Source organism: Passer domesticus, chromosome 7 (genome assembly GCF_036417665.1).
Source record: "Passer domesticus isolate bPasDom1 chromosome 7, bPasDom1.hap1, whole genome shotgun sequence".
NCBI classification, from domain to species: Eukaryota; Metazoa; Chordata; class Aves; order Passeriformes; family Passeridae; genus Passer; species Passer domesticus.
Window position 1 is genome coordinate 18,159,942 of NC_087480.1, and position 23,279 is coordinate 18,183,220.

At 49.7% G+C, this 23,279-nt stretch overlaps 1 protein-coding gene across 6 annotated transcripts in view; it reads right to left on the reverse strand.

The window, feature by feature from the left end:
- ARHGEF9 (Cdc42 guanine nucleotide exchange factor 9) overlaps positions 1–20,688 on the reverse strand; it is a 162,909-nt gene extending 142,221 nt beyond the window's left edge. For all 6 annotated transcript variants that reach the window (XM_064427237.1, XM_064427238.1, XM_064427236.1 and 3 more), the window contains exon 1: positions 20,579–20,688. The gene's annotated coding sequence lies outside the window, so the exon portion shown is untranslated. The remainder of the gene's footprint in view (positions 1–20,578) is intronic.
- Between the last annotated feature and the right edge of the window lie 2,591 nt (positions 20,689–23,279).

Sequence of the window (23,279 nt, forward strand, 5' to 3'; positions counted from 1 at the left end):
TTCACCCTGAATATCCACCCTGAATATTCACCCTATTCCAAAACCATGCAGGCTGTGATTAGGGACTGAAACATGCGTCACTGGATCTGCACATCAAAGCCCTCGCAGCCACAGCATCCGCAGGGATGGAGAGGGAAGGAGCACAGCAGAGGTGACACCGGCTCTGCTTTGGTGTAGGGGGAGCTCCCCACTGAGAATTTTGTCAGACTGTATTTAAAGATCTGGGATGCTGCAGTTCCTCCAAGCTTCCAGAATTCCTGCTCAGCACAAAACCGGCTCCACCAGCCCTCCTCCCTCTCCCTGCTCAGTATCCAAAGTGCCAGCCTGAGACTGATGTCAGGCTGAAATCTACTGGCAGAAGTGGCTGGTTTTGCAGTTTTGTTTTTCCACTTAAGTCTGTGTTACCCACAGCAACTTGAATATTCTGATAGCTTAGATAACAGAATGGATGCCTCCAGTCTGTGCTGAAAGGGGACTGCCAGAAAAGAAAAGCCCAGCTCTTCCAAATGCCCCAAAATGCTCAGATCTTTTCTGGTTTTCCTCAACAGCCAAGTGCCTTTTTCCCCTGGCCCCACTTTCCACTCCTTTGACATGAACACCAAAATAAATAAATAACTTGGGCTGTGGGTATTAATTTCACCAGCAGACACTCTCTGAACAACCCTTGCAGTCACTTTATGCAGAAAAGGTGCTGGAGTTGTCTCTTCCCTGATCCCGGTGCCACTCTCCCCACAGCTCCCGTTGCCAGAGGCGTGCAGCTGTTCATTTAATTTTCTCCAGATCTTTCCAGCTGCTGGACTGCTCCACAATGGCCATGCCTGAGCAGGCAGCTCAATTCCAGGTGCCTCACCTCATGCTATCCAGCCAAATTAGCTGGTAGAGCCCCAGCAAATTTCCACAGAGAGAAATACAGGGCAACAGATCACTCCAAGATGAATTTAAGCTGCCCATTATTTAGACTCACTTCTCTTGGTTATTGTTTAGGGACCCCTCCAAGGCAGCATAGAGAGCACAGTTCATCAACCACAGCCTGAAATGATTCACCTGAGGCACCAGTTCCTGGAGCCTGGCAAATTTCCAGGGTTTGAGGGCTGCCCAGCAAACCTCAACTTCAGGAGGGAGAGGGAGGGAATGCTGAGGTGACAGAGAAAGGTGAAGTTTTAGGCTGTGACCTCTCTTTGAGCCAATATCCTAATTGTCAATCCGTTATCTCCTCATTCTCAGCTCAGTTATCCAGGAGTGCCCTGAATCCCTGGGGAAAGAACCTATGCAGGTGTCCACGAGGAACCCATCTTCCTTCTGTGCAAATACTGAGATGCTGCAACTCCATGCTGAACAACCCATCCCACCTTCTCCAGACCCCTGCAGGACCATCTCAGCCACTCCTCCTGCTGGGTTTGGTGGAATGTGGATCTGCAGCAGCCATGTAGAGGTGATGGGGCTGCCCTGCCCTGCCTGAGCTGCCAGGAGCACAATTCCAGCCCCAAATTCCAGTGAAAGCCTTCAAAGGGTGTGCTGACAATTAGATTCCTTACATAAGCAAGCAGCACAGTGTGAGCTGCACACAGCAGTTAATGCTGCCTAAACCACGGGACAGATTTCCCTTTGGGAGAATCCTCCTGCTTTAGGGACTGAGATTTATTCTTTAATGAACACACAACTTCAGGTATTCATATGGACACAGAATCAGGGATCAGAGAAGGAGTGTGCACATACCTTAATCAGCACTTCAGTCTGTTTTCTAATATTTTGTAGATTTTTTCAATCCTTTTCACAGCTCCAACAAAGAATAACCCATTAGCTGAACTCAAAAATAAACCCCAACAGCTTCAAGCTATAAATAACCAAGTCAGACATGCAGGATTCTATAAGCTCCTATTTTCACCCTCCAAGAAAACAGGAAAGGCAAGGAGAAAGGGTGGAGTTGGAGCCTTTTTTTTTTTTAACAGCATATTGCTGTAACAACAGATAAGAGATCTACACAAATCCTGTGCAGTGTCAGGATCCCAAACCCCACACTGGGAAAGCCTGGAATGGTGTCTGACACACGAAGGTTGGAACTCCAGGCTTGCAGCAGGAAAGCCACAGCCCACAGATTTCCTCAAACATTTTTTCCAAGCCTGGAAGGAGCTGTGGAAGTGCAAAGTGCTGAGTGGAGCAATGGCAGAGAGGGGAGTAGAGAGAAGAAATTCAAGAAAATACAGCTCTGCAACACTGCTGTGATCCCCTGGCTCTCCACTTTGCCAAGCTTGCAGAAACAGGGATTATTTCCCCACCTGAACAATTCCCTCATTCCCACCACGCTGGCATGCCCCAGGAGCCAGTGACTGAAGCTACACCACTCCAGCCCCTCAGGAAGGGCCATGGAGTCCCTGGAGGATGTTTGGGGGCCCTCCTCACAGGAAAACATCTGCATGCATGTCTTAGGTTGGAATTGGGGGTGTGTATTCTGTTCCTATCTGACAGGGCAGTTCTCTGTTGTTCATGGGGCAGTTTTCTTTATCTCTCCCACAGCCAATCCTCCCTCCAGGAGATCTCTGCTGTCCCTGGCCAGGGAGTGTCCCCGCAGGGCTGATCAAATTCCAGCATCCCATGGGGAGATGCTCCGCCCAGGGCAGGAGCCAAGCATTCCTACCTGGATACAATCTGAGCCTGGAGCAGCACAGCAGCCTTTGCCCCCTGCATTCCCAGAGGAGCAGCTTTCTCCTGCCCTGCATTCCCAGAGGAGCAGCTTTCTCCTGCCCTGCATTCCCAGAGGGGCACCAGGCCCATCTCCAGCAGCCCTGGAGCTGCAGAGGAAAACTCCCCCCTTGTGCAGGATCCCTGCTCCAGCAGAAGCACAGCTGGCACTGCAGGAGGGCTGAGCCCCCATGGGATGGGACTGTGCCACCACCCTGACACACAGGGTCAGGGCATGTTCTGACTCTGGCAGTGGTATTTTATATTACTGCATTATTTATTTTATTTTAATTTTCTTCCCTAATAAAGAACTGTTATTCCTGCTCCCATATCTTTGCCAGAGAGCCCCTTAATTTCAAAATTACAATAATTCAGAGGAAAGGGGTTTACATTTTCCATTTCAGAGGAGGCTCCTGCCTTCCTTAGCAGACACCTGGCTTTTCAAACCAAGCTTGGATGGACCCATTTGGAGGAGTGGAATTTGCTCACCCGCAGCTCCACGAGGCTGCAGGGGATGCTCAGCACCTCTCCTCACCAAAAGGGCTGCAGACTTCCTGGCCTGGCCCTTTGCAGATCTCCAAGATCAATACATTGTAGGATACCTTAAAATCCTCAGCACCTTCCTCCCAATCCACTCCTATCCCTGCTTCCTAATTACAGCTTGCAAACCTAATTTTAAAAATTACGGTTCTCATCATATTCAGGCATAACAGTTTTTGTTTACAAATGAAGCAAAGAAATGGTATAAATTATGCTCAAGAAAACCCTTTGGCATTTTAACAGGCATTGGAAAGAACCAATTTCAGAGCAGTGCCTCATAATGGATGTCTCCATGGATACCTCTTTGTCAGCACCTCATTAGATAAGAGCTGAGACACCTAAGAGTTCTTCTCCTGCATTTCAGAAGGTACCTCAAAAACACTAATTATGCAAATCTCCATCCTCTTAACTGATGGATACTTGGATGTTCAGGTGACAAAGTGGATAAGCTGAGCCCCAGCAGGAAAGGAAACACATTTCATTTAGACTCTTCTTCTTTATGATTGCTGATGCTTCAACAATTACTGGGACCACAAAACTGTGTCCTGACACTTCGCCCTTTCCTCTTAACATCAAGAAAAAGAAAGGAGGAGACAAATGGAGATTCCAGGAGCAGCATGAGGAACACCTGTGCTGTTTGAAGGCAGGGCAGGCTGTGAGGCAGAGCCGGCAGGATTCCGTGATTTTTGACTGAGCAGTGAATGCACCCACATTGAGTAGATAAAATATTTCTGTTTCATGTGTCAGCAAACACCACTGGATTTAATTATACCAAAACTGGCTCCCTTGTGACCCATCTTCCTTATTAGTCCTTTACCTGAGGCCGTGTGAGCAGAAATATTTTGAGCTTTTCTAATGACAATTCCTTGTGTTTCCATACTGGCATGCCAAAGAATCCCCCAGAACTGTGAAAAGTACTTTATTTATCCCTGAACTGCAGCCACCTCAGCAGTGCAAGGTGGCAGCTCTAACACAACACAGCGACCTGGGCATGAGAGGAGGGAAGTTTTCCCAACCTGTGATGAGAAGGCAAGAGAAAAAAAATTCTTACAGCTTGTTTTTCACCACTGAGACCTTCAGCACAGTCCTCCCACCCCAGGCAGTGCCTTTGGGACCCTGCCATGCAGACACAGGGGTAGCTCTTCACAAGCACAGAAAACACAGAAGCTTTCGTGCTCTGAATGTGCTGAAAACAGATTTTTTTTTTTTTAATTTTTTTGTCAGACCTTGAGGCTGGAGCCACAGAGTCAGGGACCCTAAAGTAAACACTGATGTCCTGCAGCTTGGGGAATGCTCAGAGGAGGTGCAGGCACTGCTCAAACACAGGAAGGAAACACTGCAATTTACAGAGAGCACTTGGGAGTCTCCAACACTGCTCATTCTTTAAAGGACAGGCTTCTGATGCAAACCTTGAATTTTAAGCATTTTTTTTCCCAGCTGCTTTCTCTAGGAATCCTTCTCAGAGACCACAGCCTTGTTGTGCATGAGAAAGGTGATGCATCCACTCTGACAAAAGCTTCTTCATGTAAGGAAGATTCTCTCAGAGATTCCTGGCTCCCACCTGTGCTCCCCTCTCCCAAGAGCAGCAAACCAGGGCTCCCAGTTCCAGCCAAGCACCACTGAACTGTGGCTCCCCAAAGATTCAGTGGCACAATCACACTGTGGGAGCTATTTTCAGCTGAGCAGCTCCTTCTCAGCAGGTGTGAGGGAGGTGAGTGGCTGGGGTTAACCAAAGCCAGGTTCTCCAGATTGAATGCGACCTCAGAAATGCCAAGGCCTGAATAAAAAGGCTCATAACCTACAGAGAGGGCAGGAGTGGAGAGCACGTAATTCATTTCCTCCAATTCATTTCCTCCATGACCTGAAGGAAATCATCAGGCTTTTCTGAGTTTCATTTGCCTCTTGAGCCTCACAGGAATGATGGCTCAGAGTCACTGGGGTGAAAAGCTCTACGAGAGCAGCTGTTCCAGGCACCCTGTGTGGATCCTTCTGGGAGGTGAGATCCTTTCTGTCACAGGACTGCTTTGTATTCTCCATGAATTTCCTCAATGACTGCAGTTTCAGAAGACATTTCTTAAGACAAAGACCTGCTTCAATATTAATGCTATCGAAAAATAATGGCAGTTGAAAGTATGTCCTTGATCATGTCTAGACAGGACCTGCTATAATGGATTTCTAGGATCAGGGTAGTAGATATAAATAGATTAATATTACTCAAAGACCTGCAACGTCTTTATGCATTATCCAGAGAGGTGTGATCCTGTAGCCCTTCATGAATATCTTCTGTCTAATGAAGAGTGAAGAAACTGTTCCCTGAGAAGGTGGGGAGGTGCTGGGATAGAACTCCCTGAGGAGCTGTGGCTGCCCCTGGATCCCTGAAGTGCTCAAGGCCCAGTTGGACACTGGGGCTTGGAGCAGCCTGGGACAGAGGAAGGTGGCCCTGACCAGGGCAGAGGGTGGAATCTTTAAGGTCCCTTCCAACCCAAACCATTCTGGGATTCTATGGAAGTATCTGGGAGAAAATGGTCAAGGGGTGCTGGGGAGCTGCTCAGACTCCAATCCTGCTCTGGTAAAGGCAGTGACAAACACTATCAGAGCCAACAACAGAACTGAAGCTCATTAAACTTTAAAGATGAGGAAATGGAATCCAGAGAATGCAGGCAAAGAGCCCTTCCATCCTCTGAGTCAGAGAGGAACCTCAGTGCTCCAGTCGAATCAGTGGCCAAGAAAACCAGGTGTGAGGTCAGACCTGGGTCTGATGCCCACGGCTGTGCTTCAGAACCCTCACAGGCAGCAGGTGAACTCCTGACTCTGAACTCCAAAGAAATTCTTCTTCCCATGCTGTGACAGCCCAGCCAAGGCATGAGCTGAGCTCCTCCAGCATCTCCCCCCGTGCCAGTGCAGGCTGCTGTGCCCAGAGCCCCTGGGAATGCCCAGTGTAGGTCCATGGACAGCACAGAGCCAAAGGGACTCAGCTCCAGCTGCATCCAAACTACTGAGGGCAGGAACAGCACCCAGGCTTTGTGTGATTGCTGTTCCTTGTGCTCTCTCCCAGGTAGATTTGATTGAGGGACTCATACAGTGTGACTGCAGTGCTGTCCCTCCAGGCCATCCCTCCTTCTTCCCTTGGGAAGGGGAAATATGACTCCCATGAATGGGCCCCAAACTCCTCCTCACCAGCGCTCAGAGAGATCCCTGCATCAAGCTCAGTGTGCTAACCCTCCAAATTCCTCTTCCACTGACAAAAAGCCTCCATCAGGAACTGGCAGATCTTTTGGGGAAGGCTCAGCTGGCTTTGAGCCATGGGCCTAGGCAGCACTTGCTCCCCACAAAGGCTTGAGTATCCCAAATGTTCACTGAGCAGCAGCAAAATCAGGGAATCTCACCCAGGCCTGGCTGCTGAGCAGTCAGGAGCCCAGGACCCCTTCCTGTGCTTCAGCCAGGCCCCATTCCCACCGCTCATGTCCACAGGTTTGTGTCCTCAAGAGCAGCACAGAAATGCTCATCTGGACCCAGAACTGGCTGGTAAAAGCAGCAGAGTGTGCAAGAAGCATTCACACTTAGCCAGGGTTCAGCAACATGAAGACCACAGCTGGCAAGAAAGAGGAAAAAATGAGAAAGGAAGGGAAAAAAATGAAAGCACAGGAGCAGGTTCATTGATGAGTTAAGGCTGTTTTAGGTATAAGCCTGGGGGAATTAGTTTAACACTCCATTTCAGCTTCTTTTTCCCATTTTCTTTTGCACCAACTTGCATCTCTCTCCTGTCAGACTTTGATGGCTTTATGTAACTGTTTAAAAATTGAACAAGCTTCTTAACTTAGGTTTAGAAGAACACACTTTTCTGCTTCTCTGTCTCGAATGCACATTAAGAATAAAGATTTGTGGAGAAAACAAGACCTTTTCCATGCTCTGACATCAGCCACTGGAGTACACAAAGCCAAGTCCTTGAGGAGTGGATATTTTGTACATTCTGTTCCAGCACAAGCCGGCGCATCTGCAGCCCCAGTGGGTTTTACAACAGGAGAGGAAAACTCATGCCAGAGAAAATGCACAGGTTACCCATCCCAGCAGCACCCTGCAGTGGGGGACAATCCTAGAAAGCAGGAAGGAGGGAATAAACCCAAAAACTTGGCAGGGAAGCATGGCAGCCACAGCCCTGAGTGGCACAAGGGCTCTGCCCCACGGTGCAGCCTGAGAAACAGCCTCTGACCTGCTGCTATTGTGAGAATCATTTTTCTTTTTTTATTAACCTTAATACAAGCTGAAAATATTTCTGCTCTGTGTGACTGGATGTAAAAGCTTGAGAAGAGCCTCCCTCAAGCTCAAAAAGCAGAGGTAAATACCCCCCACCCTTTTCTGTGTGTTTGCAGTTCCTAATTACACCAGTTTCTAAGCCAGAACTGTATTTGTTGATGCTTCAGCTTGGCAATGCTGATGGAAGAGGCTTTCAGGAAAGCCAGTAAAAATATTCAACGTCAAGATTTGCAATTAAAACTCTTTTTTCCTCATGTTTTGTCTGTTAGAAAGTGTTTGTGTTTGCATTGTGGGCTCTTGAGGGCAAATGCTGCTTCTCATTGTTTGCACAAGCTCAAAACAGAGCCAACCCCAAGTGGTGCCACAAGCTTTGTTCAACCCAACACACAGCATGGACACCTCTCCATGGGCTGCTCTGCCTCCAACCTGCAGCAAAACCCCAAGGCCAGGCCTGCAGAAGGCACCAGCATGGAATTACCCAGCTCCAGTTATGGGGACAATGGCAAAGTGCTCCTGGTTCATGGCATCTCAACGTGGGTCAGGCTCAAAGGGACCACAGAGGGCTCTGCTCCCACTCCCTGCTCCAGCAGGGCCATCCCAGAGCACAGCACTGCACTGGAGCATCCCCAGGGAGGAAACTCTCTGGGCAGTCAGGGCTCCAGCACCTGCAGAGGGGAGAATTTCTTGCTTGTGTCCAGGTGGAACTCTCTGGGATCACTCCCTGCCCTTCCTCTGGTGCCACTGCTGGGCCCAGCTCCGAGCTCTCCCTGCACTCAGGGACAGACTGACAAAATCCCCTCCTCTTGCCTCTTCCCGAGACCAGTTCTGCTCCTGGCCATCCTCTGCTCCCAGAGTACCCTGCAGCAGCCTCTTCCTGCTCCTGGAGCACCCCTGGGCACAGTGATCCCAGCCAGCAGGGCCAGAGTTCACCTCCCAGCAGTGCTGGGCTTCCCTCTAGCCACCAGAAATTCCCAAGGGACACGGCTGCCTTGAGCAGCACAACCCCAAGGGCACAAACCAAAAACATCTTGTACCCAGCAGCTCTGTGTGAGAAACTGGGATGAGTGGAGGCCGTGCTGAGCTGCCCCTGCCAGGGATGGGAATGCCCAAGTGCAGTTGGGAGTTTTCCTGTGCCACACAGTGAGTCAGCAAAATTACATTTAAAAACCAACCCCTTTGCTGTGACTGTCTGCTGTTTGTGGGGCTCTAACCCAGCCCTGCCCACACCCAGCCTGCTGCAGGGTGGGCTGGCAAACACCAGAAATGAGCTGCTAGAGTCACCAGAATCTGCCACTCTCCAGGCTGGGCTGCTTCCCCCCTGCTGCCTTCCTGCCACTTCCCACACCAAGCTTTCACATCCCCTCAAGGATGCTCGGCCCTGCCAGGACCCTGCTTTCCCCAGCTCATCCCTGCCAGGAGCCTGCTCCCCTGGGCTCATCTCTGCCAGGACCCTGCTTCCCTGGGCTCACCCATGACAAGGATCCTGATTCCCTGGGCTCATCCCTGCCAGGACCCTGCTTCCCCCAGCTCATCCCTGCCACGACCCTGCTTCCCCCAGCTCATCCCTGCCAGGACCCTGCTTCCCCCAGCTCATCCCTGCCACGACCCTGCTTCCCCCAGCTCATCCCTGCCACGACCCTGCTTCCCCCAGCTCATCCCTGCCAGGACCCTGCTTCCCTGGGCTCATCCCTGACAGGACCCCGCTTCCCCGGGCTCATCCCTGCCACGACCCTGCTCCCCTGGGCTCATCCCTGACAGAACTCTGCTTCCCCCAGCTCATCCCTGACAGGACCCTGCTCCCCACCTCGGCACAGGCAGCAGTTCCCCTTCCAGATCAGAGTTTAAAACTGCAAAATGCTGCCCCCAGCCGCCATTCCTTACCCATCCCACACAAATCCCTGAGGGATCAGCGCCCCTGGCACCCTGGCAGAGCTGCCCAGACCTGCAGGACACTACAGACTCATTTGGGGGGCAGCTCCTGTGGCACCCCTGCACTCCCTGGGCACCCCCAGCAGCAGCAGCCCCACGGTGCCTCCAGCAGCTCTGCTCACTGCTCCATGCCAAGGCAGAGTTACCCAACTTCTGACCTACTTCTGCCTTGTGTTTCTCCCCCTCCCCGCTCCTGCCCCGAGTCCCCAATTAAATCTGTGTGAGATTTCCTCAATTATCCCCTTCCTGCTAATAGATGTGGAAAGAGGATGCCATAACAATGTATTCCCCTGGCACTGGTTCAAAATACATCTCCGAATTAATGTTGAGGAGTGCAGGATGCAGGAACACTTTAATTAAACAGAAATGTATAGGAACCAGCAGCTAGGTTGAAGAAAGCTGATCTTTTGCTGCTACCACAACACTTCATCTCAGCCATGCAGTGACAATCCTCATGCTCCTCTTTAATTGACAGGCCAATAAATCAGCACTAATCTCCCCTCTCTGTGTAGCTGTGCATGCTGATATTCAGCTATTTTGGAATTCAGCAACATTCCACGGGCACAACCTAAGCAGCAACATGCACGGGAATCCTGCATGGAAAACACTCCAGGCAAACCTTGAAACCTGTAACAAAACTTGGAGGGGAGACCTGAGCAATAAAATCCTGTGTTTGGGAATTGTGGCAGGAGTAAAGCTTTGTATACACCTTTGGAAAGAGGGGGAGCAGCAGTAGAGAATCCCAGCTGAAGGCATTAAGATGTTCTGATAGGCACTTGCAGTTCTGGATGAATACAGAGATAATTTGAACACAATTTCTAATTGAGACAAAAACTGTGAGTGAAGAATAGGGAATGAGCCTGGGAATCACTCTGCCCATTACAGAAGGCATCAAGCCTCTGCTCACTTTATAGCCCCCTTCTGCCTCATCTCAGAAAAGTATTGGGAGATAAGAAATTGCAAGTCTTCATAAAAAGGAGGCTTTAATCCAATGGAAGCTACATCTGCACACCTACAGCTGCATTTTCCATAGCCAAGCTCCTGCTGTATCTCCTCTCTTGGCCCAAAACCATCTCCTAACAGCTTGATAACAAACTGCAATTAACCACATCACTGCAAAGGGAGCTGGGGTGCTCATGGTACAAGATTATTTTAAGCCTGGTAGAGAGGAACTTGCAGCACTGTAAAGGAAGCCAGACCCCAGCCCTGCTGCAAACACCCAGAAAACTCCCAGGCAGCAAATCCCTGTACACAGCAAACAGCCACTGGGGTGATCTCAAAATTATTTAGGGCACTGCAGTGCTGGATGAGGCTGAAATGAAAGGAGATGAAGACTCAAGGCCAGGCAGCATCTCTGCATGAGATGTGAAGGCAGAATCCCAGGGGAACACAGCAAGGACCAGGTTTTCCCTGTGCTGGAGACGGCCTGAGCAGAGGAAGGAAAGGGAACATTTTTTAACTTTCCTTCAGCATTTCTTCATGCTCTGCCTGGGACCTGGATGTTAAAATTACCAACACCCCTGGGACCAGAGTGCCATCTCCCAAACCCTCATTCCCTTCATCTGTAAGGAAGGGAATAACTCCCACCCCACTGACATTACAAGCACCAACACTCTGCTTGTCTCTGGAAAACACACTTTGCTCTAAACATGAGAGGCTCTAAACAAAAAGCTGCAGCTTCCCCTCTTGCCTCGCTCACTGTTTGCTCTGTGTACACCAAAGGCCTTCGTTTCCACCTTACTGCACATGTACTGAAGCTATTTTTGGCCAAGAGTGACGTGGCTTTGTTTGCATAACTGGGTTCCCACCTCATGATCTGCCGCTCTAATAGTTTGCAAAATAATTGCTGGAAAATGTCTGATTCCAAATAAGTCCCTGCAAAGTTCAGTTTGCCTTTATCTTAAGTCCAAAATAAAGGAAAAGAAAAAAAAAAAAAAAAAACAAAAAAAACCCAAAACAGGAAATAAGCCTTCCTGCAGCATCACTTATAAAATGCTTCAGCAAGATGTAATACAAATTATTTAGTGATGACCAGCTGGGATGTGAGGATTTAATTCTGCTTCTGGTTTGGATGAGGGTATCAAACCAGAAAAGACAAGCCTGAAGTCACACAGGAAGAAAACCATTTTACACAGTGGGGCCTTAACAATTCACGTCAACCCAAAATATCATCCACAGGAAATGCAAACTTATCACTGATGGCTAAAAACAAAAGCACAGCTCAAAATAGCAGCATTTCAGATGAGGCAAGTACGTTGGTTGGACTATTCTCAACTGTCAGAACTGAGCTGCAATCACAGATCTCTCTTGAGGAATATTTGGTATTTGTCCAGTATTAAAAATAAAATGTGAGATATCTTAGAAAAGAAAGAGATGGCTCAAATAAAGCATGGATGGAAATAAATCCTAAAAACAGAAGGTTCCAACTGCTGGTTCTTCTTGTCCAAGTCCCAACTCCTGGGAAAAGAGGGACAAAATCCATTTCTACAAGAACTTTGTCACTGCAAAACACTGTAAAGGTGGGATGAACACTGTCCTAGTCTGCAGAGCCAAATGAGCCAGAGGAATTAGCCATGTTAGTTTTAGCAGATGATGTTTGGAAAGTACCAGGTTCTTCCTTCACTCCCAGGATGGTGCTGCCCAAGCAAGAACTCCACATTTGGGCAGGATGATTGCTCAGGTCCACTTGGGACATCTCCCTTTGCTGTCCCCCCTCATCCCTCCGCCTCAGCCATCCCTCCATCCAACATGAAGAGGGCTTGAGGCATTTCATTTCCCACTTCCCACACTCAGTGACTCCAGGGAAGCCCCAGAGCAATGAAGGTGTGGAGTCCCAAGGCCATGGCTAAGGGGGGAAGCGACACGAGCAGCTCAACCCCTGCAGAGCCCAGCCACGGTGAAGGGCAGGGACAGAGCCTGTGAGCTCTCCCTCCTCATTGCTAGGCAGGAATTTCTCACCTGCACAAATCCCTGAGCTGCCAGGGATGGGAGGAGAGGCCAGGAATATCTTTCTTAGCCTGCACTGGAAGGACAGCTTTGTGCTGTGCTGTGTTCCAGCAGGGAATCACAGAGCAAGCACCAGGCAAACACCCAACAGCACACGGTGCAGCAGCTCTGATGGCAACAAAATGCCAAACGAATGTTCACAGAGCTCTGCTTTGGTGTCTCAACCTTCCAGGGGGTCACTGTGGGGTGGAAGCCCCCAGTGCCGAGCCCAGGCCTGTCCTGGGGAATCTCCAGAGCTGCTGGAGCCAGCAGTGGTACACACAGCCCCCACTCCCAAGGCAAAGGCAATCCCCCAGCACAGCTGCTGCCAGCACTGCCTGTGCCACTGATGCCTCAGGTCTGAGCTTTTACATTTTTCAGATTCTGTGCTGCTTTAGTGTGTGGGTTTGGGCTTCATATCAGGGAATGGTGAGCTCTGCACAGAGCAGGGAGACAAAACAATTCCTGCTCTAACTAGAAACCCAAACACAATTGATCCAAATCTCAAGCCCAAAAACACAAACAATAGACCAAAGAGAGAAAAACAAGAAAGATAAAACTTCATGAGCTACAGCTGTAATTGGACAATTACCTCCAATATATTAATAGACCAAAACTTACACAAGTGTGAGACCCTGTAACCAGTCATCTATTTTGTGACCACTTTGGTTAATTCTTGGGTGTAGCCCTGGCTGGGCTATTGTGCTGCTCAAAGGAGATCTATTGAAGCCTCCTAATAAATCCCTACTTTATTATTTAACTCTGTCCAGTCTCTGTTCTAGGTCAGCAGTCCAGAACACCCAGCATGGCCAGGGCACCCCATGGCATCACTGCCACTCAGAAGGCTCCAAACACTTCCATTTACCTTTGTCTGTTTTCCTGCTTGCTGGAGGACTTCTCCTGCCTGCAGCCTGTTCAGGTGCCTGGAAGACACCTGGCCCTGCTTGCACTGTGCTGCTCACTGCCCAACTCAGTCCCCTCCCAGCACCATGGTGACACTGATTTGACATATCTGCTGCCACATCTGAGCACCTCAGACACACCAAGTACCCCCAGAGCACAGCAAGTCCCCTCTAAAAGGCAGACAAATCCCTTCCTGACTAGAGTGGGGCATGTTTGTTTCTCCAGGCAAGGTTAAACCCACCTCAAAATTTGGAAAGGTGTGAAGAGGCAGAGCTAAGGAGCACCCACCACACCAAGCACTGGAGTCACTCCTGCTTTTAGGTGAAGTCCTTGCACAAGGAGGGGTGGAAAGGAACTCATCCCATGGGGACTCATCCCTCTTGAAGCTTCTTCCTGGGCATCCCACTCCAGCTGCAGCTTGCAGCAGCCCCTTGCTGGCTTGCAGCAATTGTTCTGCTTCCCTGTCTCTCCCCAGATGACACACAGCATCCCTGGGGACAGCCCTGCAGGGGACCCCAACACCAGGAGTGCCAGCAAGCTGGGGCAAAGACAGCACTGGCTGAGCTCAGAGATTTGCAGGAAAATCAGCTTCACCTGGGAAGCAACCTGTGCCCAAGCAGCTCTCCACTCTCAGGGGTTAAACCCACTGCTGAGGGCAAGAGTGCTCCAAGGCCAGGAGCCAAAGGCCCCCCAAAAGTGGTCCCTACTGGCCACAAGAGCTGTGCTGTGTCTGTGTGCTTCACAGAGGTGCAATCCCTGCAGCCTTCCAGTCCCCAGAGGATGCTCCCTGCACGTGCTGCTGCACAGCCTGTCTTGGTCCTGGGTGGCAAATGGGATTTCACACTGGGAACAGCAGCACTGCAGCCAGTTGTTATTCCCTCTCCTTTCCAGTGCAATCCCTGAACCTAGCACAGCAGAGCTACCATGAAATGGCTGTTCTTGTCCAGAAAAGACTGATCTCTCAAGGTTTTTGGACAACAGGATAATTTATTTCCCTAGATATTAGAGACTGAAAGAGATTTATGAGGGGAATTATTCTCTGTATTCTGTGCAGTCCATTAAGAGATGAAGCTTTCCCTGCCCCATCGAGGAGCTCACTGCAGGCCATGTGACTGCACTGATAATACCCAAGTCCCCTCTGCAGCCTCTTATCCTGTTCATTTCATACTCCTCCAAGTACAAGCACAGTGTTGGGTCAATATCCCAGTTTAATTCACATGTGAAAACCTCCATAAATCTGCAGAACAAAACCAGGGACAAAATTAGACCCTTTATTCCTACCTTTGGTACTAGGGACAGCGTGTTACCAAATCCACTTCAACTTCTTGAATGCCAAGGGCAGAGCAAAAGTCAGAGCAGCTGCAGTTTCTCTGTGAGCCCAAATTTCCAAGTGCCAGCACCTCAGCAGTGTGTGCAGGTGCTCTGGATTTGGGGTTTATGAACAAACCCCTTCCAAGCTGCATGAGGATCATCCCATTGAACACCTTGGGGTGAAAAGCAAAGGGGATGGTCCCAGATGTTCCTTCCAGGTCATCAACAGAGCCAAAGCAGTGCTCTGGACACTGTGGGACCACAGAGCTCCTCACAGGAGCTGGATGCTGCTCCTGCCTCTCCAGGATCCCGAGGGAATTGCCCTGGGCTGTGTCAGGCTGGTGATTCAGTGAAGCACCCAGAGCTCATCTCTGAGTCCAGGGAGCCACACACAACCACACTCCTCACCATCCCTGGTGACCTCCTGGGTGTATCCATCCACCTTGTGACTCCCACAGCACTTCTGGCATGCATCTCAAACCTGATGCATCTCAGAATCCAATCTCAGCAGCTACAGAACACATTTTGGAGCTCTGACCTGTGCTTTTGCCTGTCCTTCCCAAATTTAGCTCCTTTTCAGCTAAACACAGGTGACACCACGGTGGCCTGGAATCACAAGCACAGCCAGGGCTTAGGAAGCACTACAAAAGCATTTGTTCCAATATTTACTCAGGGATTTTTCATGCTACACCTACCACGGCCTTTCGTTTATTGGGAACACAGTGCACTGGGGAAGGGCAAACCACAGAGTCTATAGTGCTGCCAAGCAAAATGTCATTAAGGTTTTAGCAATGCAACACAAATTGAGTTTACATTAAAGCTTCTTTTGTATAAACCATATCCCAGAGTGAAACACGGCGACAGAGCTGAGTAATGAGTTGGAGCAGAGCAATCAAGGTGGAACTACTGAGCAATAGGAAAAAGGAGCCATTCCAAAGTGCTATTTAAAGTTAGGCTGAGAGCTCCATTTGAAGTATAGAAGTGATTATGTACAGTCACCACTGCACACAGTTAATGCCATGTAGGATGCAGTACCTACCACCTGCAGCTGCACAGAGACACCCCGAGGTTCAATGGCACTATAAAAACCATCACGAACTGGAAGCTGAGATTCTTCTTAATATAGACTTATACATAACTGCTGAAGGGCTGAGGAGTCTGGAACTTCAAATCTCTCTTGTGCTGCCCAGCACATAAACCCACAACTCAAAGGTGACTGTTTGTCATTTCAAACTTCTCCTTCCTGCAAGATTCAGAGTCACTGAGGCCCTGTTTGTCCCCAGGAGTGCTGGGGAACACCTGGGTTATGGCACTGCTGGAGGAACACCCAAGTCACCAGGGCTTATGCACAAAACCACAGCATTCTGAATGTTTTTCTAAATGCCCAGAGCATGGTAAGGTTGGAAATAGCACTCATTTCTGGTTCCAGGCTTCCCAAAGTGTGCTTTGCCGTGCTCCTCATGGCAGTCCCTGGGGAGGGAGCCCAGAGCAGGCCCGTTCATGCCAGAGGGATGCGGATGGGCTCGGGGCTGACCTGCAGCTCTCACTCAGCTCCCAGACCCAGCAGATCAGACACAGCTCAGGTGCTGAAAAGGCTGAAGTGCTGCAGCCAGGGGTGCAGGGACCCTGCCTGGGCACTCCTCGTGCAGACAGATGAGGCTGGATCACAGCACTGCAATATTCTGCAGCTCAATCCCTGTTTCCACCTCGAATGAGCAAGCCAATTTTGATTTATTTGAGCAACAGCACACTGAGTTTTTCAGAACTTGTAAAAAACATTTATAAATGGCTAAATGTATTAAAAACAACCAACTCCATAAAGACTTCAGAGCACTGCTAAGTAGAGCAACAGAATAGGTTTATCAAGATATAAAATATCTGGCTCAGACATACCCTGCCAGCAGAAATACTCAATATTTAAGATGAGGGAAGAAAGATTCAGTGAGGGTTTGTTTTCCTGGCAGCCCTCCATACATGCACATAAACCTCTTGTAGCACCACACTGATATTTAAACTAATTAGCACCAGGAAAGCCTTAGGACTGTGCTTTTCTCCCAGCCTGTTCCCGGGGACACAGGGGGCTCCAAAATCTGGCTGAGATCACATCCCACTCACGTCCCAGGATGCTGCAGCCCAGGAGCCCCAGCACAACCCCCTTCCTGCCCAAGTACACAGGAACACAGAGCAGAACACTTGGCAAAGGGAAAAAAATCCCCCCTCTGCCCAAACTGCCCACTCAGCACTATGTGAGAGGATAAAAATAGCAGGCAGGAGAGCTGGCCCTGAATATCAAGCAGCACTCTCACCCAAATCAACTTCCCCTTCACTCTGTTCTCCTGCAGGCTGCACGTTGCCTGAATTTCCTATTCCTCATAAACACAGCCAGTGGGGATTTAGCTCTGGGGAGCTGCAGACTGGCACATCCACCATCATCACTCTGGCAACCCCCCACCAGGCTCTGGAAAGAGCTCCTGACGTTCAGAGGAGAAAGGACAGGCTGGGGGGTGGCTTTTGTGAATATTCAACACCTCTGCACAGCAGGCCTGCCTATTATTGGTATAGGGGATGTCAAAGAAGCTCCTCTCATGCAAAGTTTCCAGTCTAGCTAATTAACAGTGGCTTCCTCCAGCATATAAATTTGGGCTTTAGTCCCTGGTACACAAGTACACAGGGCAGGAAGGGAGGGAAGGAGCAGAGGATAGGAATGGCTGCGGTCATCTCTAAAGGATGGAAATTAAAGACAGAGAGAATTAACACACATTGAGAGGAGGCTTCCCATTTCAGGAAGGCCTGAATCTCCCTTCTTTAAAAAAAAAAGATTGGATGTGGCACTCAGTGCCATGGTTTAGTTGAGATGTTGGGGTTGGACTCGATGTCAAAGGTCTTTTCCAGCCTGGTGGTTCTGTGATTCCTCCTGGAGCACATCCCCAGAGCATCTGTCTGGAAAAGGCTGAGATGATTTTAACTGGGCAGCTAACAAGAAGCAAAAAGTTCCCTCACAAGGGGCAGCAGAGGCCAGTGATTTGGGTCAGGGTGCGACTGCCACCCTCTGTTTCTGACATCCATCAGACATCTCCCAGCACTGCTCTGGAGCTGCAGGAAGGAGCTCACTGCTCCCCCTGCTCCAGGATCAGCTACATCCCAGCTGGCAGGACCTGCCTGAGGGTAAATCAGAGGCAGGAGAGATGCTGAGGGTGCTGTCAGGGCAGCCTTTCAGGGCACTCTGTGATCTCTGCTGCAACAAAGCCTCCAGTTCAGGGCACCTTGAGGTCTCCTGCAAGTTGGTCTTGATTGTGTCAAACTGCTCCCATAAAAGCAAATGGCTCTAAGTGACCTAAGTGCTAAACCAAAATGCTCTGCACATGAACTGCTTCAACACAGAGTTTTCTCCAGGCTGAAGAGTGTACCCTGGAAAAAAATTAAAGACTGAAAACTTTTAGAAGTCTGATCTTATTTATTTTTACTTGATTCTTAAATTAGGAGATAAACTTTTAAAAAAAGTATTGTATGGCTCCACATGTACCACTCTCCAGTGCTTCAGTTTCTTATTCCCACCTTCAAAGTGGAACAATAAACTTATCTACTCCATACAAAACTTCTTCAGCTTGTGCCCAGATTTCAGATACTCTTTCTCGTAAGGATAAATCCCTCCTTTCTGCACTGCTCTGCCACCTCACTGGTGTCAGCTGTCAATGAAAGCACCTGACAAAAGACACCCAGGCCCACAAATCTCACCCCAAATGTACACATCTTGCCAGAGCAGAAACATCTTTCTGGCCAAGAGGTGAAGTGCAGCCCTGTAGATCTTCACTGAGCTAGGAGCAGAGGTGACAGATGAGTTTTCCAGCACTGCTGTTGTGAGCCACATTTCTGTATCCTGCTCCTGCAGCACTTGCACAGCACCTCTGATTTATAAACCAAAGGTTTCAGAGCTGCCTGCTTGCCATGATTTAAAAACCAGCTGAACAGACCTCCCCAAACCCAATTCTCTGCCTCAGGGGGCCACAGGTCTTTGGCATGGCCATGAGTCAAACAGCACCCACAGATCCCTGGGGTCATGAGCAGCTCACTTCCCTTTCCAGCTCCACATCCTTCCCAGCTATCACCACAGGAGAAGCACTTTCTTGGCTAACCTTTCCCAGACTTCAGCAGGGTGTTTGTTTGCTGAGGTTTCAGTTTTTCACAGCTTCTCTAAGGGTCTCTGATGCAATCTGGGCTCTGTTTGCAATCTGAAACAGGCCTGGCTTTAGGATGCTCAGGGCACAGATAATTTAGGAGCAATTTTGTGTTAAAACAGCACTTTGGCTTCCAGGAGGGCCTCCAGGACAGCTACGAAAGCTGCAAAGGCTTCTCTTAAAGGATTAATAAAGTGGTTAACTAAGGTGTAATAAAGTGATTAATTAGGGACCAAATCCATCCATGCACTGGTCAGTAGCAGACCCTGAACAGGGACCCAGCTCATGGATAACACACCTGAGACACTCCAAGGCAGGGCTTGCACACTGCACAACAGGATATTTCACTGCCCTGCTGCTCTGCAGTCACCTGCCTTTATCCTGGCCCCAAGGACAAACAGCTTTATTGGATAGGGATCATTTCATCTTCCAGGAAAACTTTGTTCAAAGCTTTAGATGTTCAGCTTGTCTGAAACCAGAACAGCTTTCCTGAGTTGAAAGGAGCAGTTCATGTCTCGGCAGCGAGGCAGGACCCAAAGGGAAGGAGGAGAAAAAGAAGAGCTGAACTCCTTGTCTATCTCTCCTCTGCCTTTGTACCTCAGCCCATAACAACTCAGCAAAGAAAACAGAAGTGATGCAAGATGGAATTCCAGAAAGTCACAAGTGACCAAAAATCCAGCAGTCCATCCCTGCATGTGTTCCCTGGAAAGCAACACCCAACACAAGGAGGAGGGAGAAGTCAGCATCACTCACTGCCAACTTACTGTGATGGAACAGCACACACAGAGGCCAGGGACCCCCTGGAAATCACATTTCAGGAAGGCAGCTCATCAAATATCAAAGGGGAAAGGGATACAAGAAAGGTCTGGTGAGGAAGAACAGCAGTGGGGTAGGAAAGAGCCACAGGGACACAAGAAAAGGTCAGCTCCCCTCTCCACTCCAGCAGGGAAATTCCTGGCTCCCACACCATCCTTTGTTCCTGTGCCCTACAAGAACAACAAGGGCTAAACCTCTTCTGCCATACTCAGAGGAAAACTCTGCCTGCATCACATTGCAGGCTGGGAAATCTGTTGGGTTTGGGACACCCCAGATCTGTTGGGTACCACTGAAACCAGACACGAGCACTACAAATCCCAAACAAGACCATGAAATAACCAAAGCCTCCAGACTTCAAACACAGGGCACAGCAAAAAAACCAAACCCCCACCCAAGCAAGAAAACATATCAAATTACACCATTTTTGCCATTTTTTCTGAATTTTTCCCAGAGGAAAACACGAACATCCCCAGGCCCACAACAGTTTTTACTTCCCCCACTAGAAGCACCATTCACAAAAAAAGAACCAAGTGGATTGTGCCTATACCTGCAAAACACTTTGGGAAAGAAGCAGTGACATGAATTTGTTACCGAGATGGTGCTGGGAGCAGCACCAAACCCAAAGGACACAGGGCTAAAAAAGGAAGGAGAAAAAATAAACCCATCAAAACCACGGAGCAGATCTGAAGGCGATGGGAAACGTCACAGTTCCCTCCACCTGCAAGGAGCACTCAGGCACAGGAGGCCCAGTGCCAGTCCAACAGCCTCTGCTACACACGGAAGGGACACTGATTCGGGGAAAACACAGTGCACCTGAGCTTTTATTGCTACAAAATAATACCAAACCAAAACCATCCCCATCTGTGGCTGAAGGACCCAGGGATTGAGGAAGCTGTTAGTCAGGCATATTGCTATAAACACAAAGCCCAGTGCAGGCAAATGCCAGCCCTGAAGCAGGCAAGGGCACGTTGCACACAGCTCCTTACCCGACCGATCTGCAGCTTCTCAGCTCCAGGCTTGAAGAGGTTCCACCGACGGCCACCGTTCCTGCAGTTCCCGCGCACCTTCAGGGTCTTTGAAGCCTGCTCGTTCTCAGCTGCCAGGAGAAAATCCACGGGAACAAAAAAATAAAAAGGAATGACAAAAGATAAATGCTGTGCTTTAGCTCAGGCTGGGGGCGGAGGCTGTTCTTTTAAATGAAAGAAACAAAATTGTTTGCAAGAGACTCATTCAACCTCTCCTTTAGAAAAAGAGAGCACAGAGTATATTTAGGTGCTTTATTCAGTGCTCTTGGGATGCAAGAGAAATAGTGCAGCTTGGATACTACGAAAAGGCAGAGCCGGGAGCCACATCCCAGCGTGGGGTCAGCCCAACTGGGTGTGGAGCCAGGAGGCTCTGCCAGGAGCTCCAGGAGCAGGAGACCCTCACCAGCCCGCAGCACTGTGCCCAGGGCAGCAGCTCCCTGGGTCCCAACTGCTCCAGCAGCAGCACCTGCAGCAATCCCAGCTGCACACTCTCCATGGTCCATAGGTGAGTGGATCTTGGACCTTTCCAGGCCTTGGAAAAGAAACAGCTCCTCCAATTTACACGCAAACCAGAAATGGGTAAGGCCATAAAAGCTGTTTTTTTAAGGAAACTGGGCTGGTTCTCACCCCCAGCATTTCAGACCAAGCCCTCAGAGATGCAGTTCTGCTCTAGCTTTGAGTGATACCACTCACACCAGACCCCAGGCTGGCCTTGCAGATAGCACTACCCAGGCACACAGCAGCTTGTGAAAAAGAGGCAAATGAGCTCTACTTTTCCAGTCAACCGAAATGTTCAGCTCCACATCCTATCTCTCTCTTTTTGGGGTGAAGCTGCCATTATGTACGAGACCAAAGTTTTCCCTCCCACATTTAGCAAGCTTAAATTTTAATCCCTTCTTCCATCAGGCTCTTCACATCCCCTGGGCTGGAGGGAAGGAAACAGAGCTGAGCACCATTGGTGCCCCCAGAGCAGCTGCTAGCACAGGTACATGTGATCCAGGCAGTGCACATATGTGGTACATGCATCCCCACAGCTGCTCCCACCACCTGGAGCTCCTCATCCCAGTCACGGAGCAAAGATCTACAGAAAAAAGCCACATTCTGGAATTCTTCCCTGAAAGATGCACAACGCTCAATTTCTATCTCCTGACGCACCTCTCACCAGGCAGAGGTTTCAGACTGTGTCAGTCCTGAGGGGTTTGAGACCAGACTAAATGGTTCCATGCTTTGGGAGAGAGGAGACCCCCAAACCAAACAGGTGGGGGCTCTGCCCTGCCCAGGCTGGAGCGCAGCAGGGCTGGGATGCAGCAGCAGGGCTGGCTGGGCAGCCATCCTGGTTTTCCTCCAGCGTTGTTGGGAGAGAGATTGCACTGAGACCTATTTCCTCAATGCTGATGCAGGCAGCCTGCTGCTATTTTTAGCAGCCCACGTTTCACTTTGGAGACTCTTGGAGAGCCAGGCTGCAGCACGGGGCTGGTTCCAGCAGGAGGAGGCGATGGATGGAGCAGCATGCAAACAGGGAATGCTCGCTCTGAGGGGCTGTGTGACCCCCTGTGCTGGGAACCACTGCACCCCAGCAGCAGAGCCATCAATTAACAGCACAGGCAGCTAATTGGCCTTATCCTGCCCAGCTCTTCTGAACCCTGATGTGCTGCCACCATCCATCAGCCGCCCGGATCCCCAGAGTGCTCCCAAGCGATGCCAGCACAACCTGGCAGCGCTTCCGTGCTCGCCCATCGCTAAATCACAGGACCCTTCGTGCCAGCAGTGGCCCTTCAGGAAATCATTTCCTTTCTCTCATTATCAATCTTTTTAATTAGGAGGTTCATAAAATGATGTCATCTATTCAGCCATCAGCCAATTTACCTGCCAGCACGAGACCCTGCCAGCACATGCATTCCACAATGCTCTCTCTGGTGTCACTGTGAGCAGGACAAATGCAGAGAGGTCATCCCAGTCTTTGGCTCATGAGACTCCCTCCTTCATCGTGAAAAGTACCCAAGCACAAGAGGAAAACACCCTTCACTTCTTGTGTTTCCAAACAAACATCAGACTTGAGCTGTGATCTCAGTATCCATCATCACTCACCACCTCCAAACAGTGAGTACTCAGTGAGTACTCACCACGGAGGATTCTTAGAGGACAGAAATTCAGGAGAAAACCACCAAATACAAACTCACACAGCAGTTGCTGAACGGCTTTTACACCTCACGTGCCTACCCCTGTTCATCCTCTTATAATCAGATTATGGGGACTGTGTTCAGAGACAGCAGAGAGAGAAAACAGCCTTATTTCATAAAGACACTGTACACAAGAAGATCCTGTTAGCCAGCAAGAAACTCCTCAGCATGCGGCTCTCGGAGCTCCCTCACCTGGCATCAGGGATGTAACCAGCACAGATGCAAACCACATTCCTGACTCTTCCACCGCTGCTGCCCTTGGCTGCCTCTGCAGCATGGGTGACACTCAGAAAGCAAAGCTGGCAGAGAAGAGGCACTCACCACGGCTCTGCAGCATGGGTGACACCAAAAAGCAAAGCTGACAGAGAATAGGCACTCACCATGGCTCTGCAGCATGGGTGACACCAAAAAGCCAAGGTGGCAGAGAAGAGGCACTCACCACAGCTCTGCAGCATGGGTGACACCAAGAAGCAAAGGTGGCA